Here is a 6,736-nt window from a genome sequence, read left to right on the forward strand (position 1 = left end):
GTAATGAAAAAAACCTCAAAACAATAACAACAATAAACAAAAAATAATCTAAGATATGCCAAAACCTAAGTAAAATACCATTATCATGCTTAATAATATAAACACATCACATTTTAAATGTCTCAAATCTTAGAAATGGGTATTTTACATATGATTTATCTTAATTAGGATGCAAATAAGGTCAGATATAGATTATATACTCTGTATTTTCTAGCCATTGTAATAGAGACTTAAATGTTCAAAACCCATTATTTATTCAAAGAAATAAGCTATATGCACCAGGTTTTGATTCAATTTGCCTAAGATACCACCAGAGGGAGACCAAGATACATCTAAAAACACTTAACAGAGCTTGAAAGTTTTAAATTTTAATTTGTTTATATAATCTGAAATATAGCTGCTACTCAAATTTAAAATATATTTATTTGGTGTTTAGTAAGAAAAGATCATACGAAGTAGTTTTATATTTAGGATCTCCCTGTAATGTGAAGGAAAAAACAGGCTTTGTATGTTCTGTACAAAGTACATGATACAAAACATGACTTCTTCATCCAGCCCTTCACAACACATTGAAAGGCACAAGCAGAAATTATTCCATGATGGTTGAATTAAGTACTTTTAGAGATTTTAAGTACTTTTTAAGAACACAAATGTATATAATATCACTACTTCCTTCCAAATTATAATTTAGAAGCATTAAACTGTAAAAAAAAGCATCAAGAAATCCAAAAAACAAAGTTCTATTTTTCCAAAGATACTAGTTTATTCTGGGAGGTTGAGGGAGAAATGCCTAATTTTTCCCTCTTTCCTCCAAAACAAGTTATACTGCTTTGCTGGAGGGTTAACACATATTCAGATAACCTTGTGGATAGTCCACCTCTGCTTCCTGTCTGGCAAATTATTGGCTAAAATGTCAGAACTAACAACTCTCTCCATTTACCACAAAATATGCACTGTCCTTATAATGCTTATGCTTTACTTTAAGGTAGCTCTTTAAAGATGTATAATCCATTTCACGTGTTATTTCATTTTATCCTCAAAACATTTTTTTTCTTTATGGGAGAATATTGTTCCCTTTTTTAATTTTAATTTTTTTTGTAGTTGTAGATGGACATAATGCCTTTATTTTATTTGTTTATTTTTATGTGGTGCTGAGGATCGAACCCAATGCCTCACGTATGCTAGGCAAGCATTCTACCACTGAGCCACAACCCCAGCCCACTTGTTCCCCTTTAAAAAAAAAAAAAGACAATTCCAATTGGCAAAAATTTTTTGCAAAGTTTCACAATTATACTCCACATAAATAGGACTCAAATCTTGGAGATTCTAACTTCTGAAACTCAAATGTTTTATTGATATACTAACAATTCTATTGCCAGAAATTTCAGTTCCCCTATGAATAATCCGACTTCTCATTACCAAGGCCTGGAAGAGTCTAAAAGCATCAAAGTGACACTTACGCTTTCCAACTCAGTAGACTTGGCAAGGAATTCCCCAACCATGCACTGAATGGCTAGTCTTGGTACCAAATGGAAAACCCATTCTCAGGGTCCTTGGCTCTGCCAGGACAAGGACTCAGAGCACAGACCACTGTAGCTATTTAGACCACCGAGTAAAAGTCCAATAGGAGGTATATGATGGTGCAGAGCTTGGAATTTTTTAATGGTAATAATAAATGTGCCTATAACAGTTATCATGAATATCTTCAATAGATAATGAGGACAGGGGAAAGCAAAAACTATAAACCTGTGGCAAATAAAATTCTGATCAAGTGTCAAGTGGTATACTGGTGAATTTTTAACAACCAGCTCTACAAAGAAGGAGACAGGAAGTCCCTAATTTCTAGTTTGCCAATTCCCATGCTCTTAACACTCCCACCATGGCCAATTTCAATCTACCAGGCATCATCATATCATTAAATGTGGACTCTTGCACACCACTCTTCAGGATCTATACTGAGAGCAGCTCACTACGGCCCTTTTCTGACTGCAAATATTAGAAGCAGGCCTGATGGTAAAACCCTCTTTCTACATTCCTCTGGAGTCTACAAGGATGAAATTTTTTCATGTGTACAATTGGCTTCTTGGCCCATTTTTCCTTCTCCCTAATGATGAAGAATGGATTCATCTGTTTGTTGTGTTAGGAATAAGCAACTGAGTGTGCTAGGCTAACCCCTTTCCTCCATTTCCTCCTGGAAGAGTATCCTGCCTGATGAGGATATGCTTTTTGCTTTGACTGCTATCATGAGACAAAAGGCAGATCTTGTGGCACAGTTTGCCCAGGACAGTCCTAATATTTCATCCTATTAGAGAGCCCATTTGACTCTCAAAAGTATCTTGGTTTGGAAAACAAACTATATGCCACCCTTTGTGTAAGGGACTGGACTGCAAGCAACTAGGAGAAGAGCTACCTATTTTTAGGTGCAGTCCTAGAAAACTACTGTTACTGCAAAACTGATCCCATTCTTCAGTTATCACTTAGTATTACTTAATAATAAAACTGACACTTAGATCTCCATCTGCTTAACTCTTTTGTCTACTCTAATTATGTTCCAAACCTAGGAAGTAACAACAGAAGCATTATTTTTAGAAAGCCTTAACATCAATGAAAGCCAAGAAGACTAACCAGTTGTGGCTTATGGACAGGAAGATAATGGAAGTCCACATGCATAGGTAGAGGAAAACAGATGTATTCGGACAATGACCCACAGCTCCCAAGCATATATTAAGTAAATGAAAGATTTTAAAGTATTTTAGTGGAAACTATTCCATAAACAACACTGCAATGTTAAAAAATTTAGCATTGAATTGGGATGACTTTTTAAACTTTAAGTTATTACCACAAATGTGTAGGAAACTCCACTTGTTGTAATTGAATTGTATTTATACTAGCTACCAGTAGAGGGACCCTGTGGCCTCCACTTTTTTTTTTTTTTTTTTTTTTTTTTTTTTAGGAGTGCTGAGGATCTAACAAAAGGCCTCAGGTATATGCTAGACAAGCACTCTCTCTTCTGTCTTATGAAAAAATTCTAAACTTTCTTAGCCCCTTTTATGTGTATCTATATAGATAAAGCTGTGGATCACCTAAATAGCATTCAGAGAAAGTAAAATAACAAAACATTTAACATTTGTGAAACACTGAAATATGTATTCTTTCAGAATATATCCCCAAACTACCCTCTCATCTTCAATCAAAGCCCACTTGACCATGTTTAATTCAAATGGAGAACTGAACACTTGGGCAGGGAGACATTTACTTTATTTTCCTTTATTCCTTACTTTTTATTAGCGCATTATAGTTGTACATAATGGTGGGACTTCTTGTTACATATTCATATATGCATGCAATACAACAATATAATTTGGGCAATATCATTGCCCACTATTTCCCCTTTCTTTCCTCTTTTCCCTCTCCCAGTCTCCTTTCTCTCCTCTACTGGTCTCCCTTCAATTTTCATAAGATCTTATACCTCTCTGGCTTCTACATATGAGAGAAAACAAATGACCTTTGACCTTCTAGATTTAGCTTATTTCACTTAACATAATGTTCTCAAGTTCCATCTATTTTTCTTCAAATTACATAATTTCATTTTTAACTTTTGCTCTTTTTAAATTTTTTATTCTAATTTCTTATAAACGACAGCAGAATGTTTTACAATTCATATTACATATGTAGAGCACAATTTTTCATGCCTCTGCTTATATACAAAGTATATTCGCACCATTCATGTCTTTTTTATACGTGTACTTAGGGTAGTGATGTCCATCTCATTCTACCATCTTTTTTTACCCCCTTGCCCCCTTCCCCACCTCCTTCCCCTTTGCCCTATCTGCAGTTTGTCTAATCTTCCCATTGAACATTTGCTTTTTAAAGGCCACATTCAGTTAGAAAGAATCTTAAATGGCTGTCTACATCTTTTTCCAGTTACAATTTTCAACTCCATTTTCATCAATGCATAGACCATCAGACAAAAGCTTAATGAAGAAACATCAGAGTCAAACTATACTACAGACCACTGGATATAACATATTTGTAGAGCATTTCACCCAACAGCAGAATTCATATTTTATCATCAACATATGAGACATTCTCCAAAAGAGACCATATGTTATACCACAAAATAAGGCTCTAAAATAAAAATAATAATATCATATCATGCATCTTCTCTGACCAAATGGAATAAAACTAAAAATCTACAAGAATTTTTTTTTTTTTTAGTACTAAGGATCAAATCTAGGGCCTTGCACATGCTAAGCAAGTACTCTACCACCAAGCTACATCACAGCTCCAAGAGTAACTTTAGAAATTATACAAATCTATGGAAATAAACCACATATTCTTGAAGTACCATTGAATCAATGAAGAAATCAAAAGGGAAATTAAAAAATTACTTAGAAAACAAATAATAAAGATCAGAGTAGAAATAAATGAAACAGAGTCTAAAAACTGTATAAAAGATCTATAAAATGAAAAGTTGATTTTTTTAACAGGATGATCAATTTTTATTGATTGATAAACAGCTAGTAGAATGCCTTTACAAAACATGTTTTTCCCATATATTTATGTTACAATACACAAATTTCTTTATGAAAGTATTTGTTAAGCCATTTTGCAGAGGCAATGGGGAAAAGTAGAGAAACAGGAGAATCAGATTTCAAAACAAATCTTCAGAAGAAGACTTAAATATTTGGTAATTACTTCCTTTTATAAACAATGATGGATTTATAACTGAAACATATCAAAAGTACAGTGCATAAATTTTATTTTTAAAAATCAGTAGTGCCAAATATATTACTTTGGCATCAAATTTCTCTAACTATATTCAGATTCCATTTTTATGCTTATTAAATAATGTTTTTAAATGAGAAGCATCAATATCTCTAGCTAAATAATCCAATATCTGGATTAAATCATGGTAGAATTGATTTTTTTTAATTTCCATTTATTTATTCATCAGTAAAATGGACTATTTTACGGTGTCCCAGAAAATGAGGCTCCTATGTATAGGAAGATAATCATTTTATTATACCTGCCATTAAATTATTGATGTAGCTTATCTAATACATCAAGTTTTCTTTTTCACATTGACATTTCCACTTGAACAAAGTCCTATGAATATTCATTATCACACCAACACTGAAGACTTAACCATTCCTGGAACAAGGAACCATCTTTATATTAGTATTTTTTGGTTATGGTGTTTAGTCTTGGTATTATTAAGCACAATGAATTTTTCTTAATGAATACAGGTGGATTAAAGCAAAAAAGGATATAGCCTATTCCCCTGAGTAGTATATTTTCTATCTTATTTAGAATTGTTCTTGAGGCTATACAAACTACAGATCTGCTGGCTGGAAAGACAAAAATTGTCCCCTTGGCCAGCATATGGCATTTTAAGCATGAGACTCTAATCTTGACGGTCACAGCATCTTTCCTTGACCTACCATTATCATCCTTCCTTAGCTGAACACACAATGCTAATTTTCAAATGATACCAGTTACTTGCTGTGTACCTTGGCTGTGTGTAGATTATTTTTCCTTATTAAAAATATTTAAGAATAATTGGGCAATAATTACTTAGTCTTTGTAAATTCTCCATTGCATAATTTTTCATTTTTACAACCATTTTCTGCAGGGCTGTTGCATTTTTCTTCTGCCATCTTCTTCACATAACTAAGTGGTCCTTTCCCCTCAAAGGAGAAAAGATTTTGAAATGAACCTCCAATTCTATCCCAAAGTGTGAAGTACTGTCCATAGTTATAGTCAAAGAACATGTGGTGATCTGTATGATATGCTGAGCCATTAATAAGTGGCTTTAAAATCTGGGGGACATGAAAATCACCATCATGAATGGAAATAGTCCAGATATTAACCAAGAGGTACAAACCTAAGTAAACCACTTTGTGTAACGGAAAGATAAAAGGGTATATATGGTAAGGTAGATTCTGAAAGAAGCCATCCACCTGGTGAAAAGCATGCAAATGGATTGGGAATCTTCCAAATGTGATGAGGTTTATATTTGAGCTTGTATGCAAGTCTCTGATGAAGGCCTCTGAATCCAGTAGATCAGCATATCGGTGAACAAAAGGAAGGAGATGACACTGACAATGAGGTGAAACCAACCACTTGGAAACTCTCCTATGTTGTCATATAATTTGCTGTAACCTCTCAACTCTAGCAGGAACAATGCAATGGTGGGGATACTTATCCAGGGTAATGACTGGACAGTGAACTTAATCTCTTGATACACTTGATTCTTTAAAAACTGTGGATGCTTCATTAATGAATGATCATACACAAAATAATAGCTCAATGTGGCACAGAAGAAATAAAGGATATAAACGCCAAGATTTGTTACAATCAGGAGACTAATAGTTTGTCGGAAGATGTCATCCTCTGGCCATGTGGCTGGATATACGTGTGGTGTAAAAAAAATAATAATAATCTGCGGCACTGAGAACAAGGTCCATCTTAGCCCCAGCAAGCAAAAGAGTGTACTAAGACACAACAGGAACCTCAGTCAGTTGGAGTCAGGAGTTGTCATCAAAAGTGTGCTGAACCTGGAGAGTCCACACTGCTCCAGCTGCAGCCGCTTCCAGGACGGCACCCGGATCCAGTGTTGATAAGTGGACTATGCCTGGAGGAGAAAAGTTGAGTTGTTAGAAATATAAAATCAATGATACATTTGTCAAGCTAACCAAGAAAAACAAGAGCGAAGACCCAAATAAATAAATCA

The 6,736-nt window shown here is 34.3% G+C and overlaps 1 pseudogene across 1 annotated transcript; it reads right to left on the reverse strand.

The window, feature by feature from the left end:
- Window positions 1–5,573: 5,573 nt before the first annotated feature.
- LOC308654436 (lathosterol oxidase-like) lies at window positions 5,574–6,470 on the reverse strand (annotated as a pseudogene). The gene has a single exon. The product of its transcript is annotated as a lathosterol oxidase-like (transcript).
- Window positions 6,471–6,736: the final 266 nt, after the last annotated feature.

The sequence above is a fragment of the Spermophilus citellus genome (assembly GCF_964194105.1).
Source record: "Spermophilus citellus genome assembly, chromosome: 8".
Taxonomy (NCBI): Eukaryota; Metazoa; Chordata; class Mammalia; order Rodentia; family Sciuridae; genus Spermophilus; species Spermophilus citellus.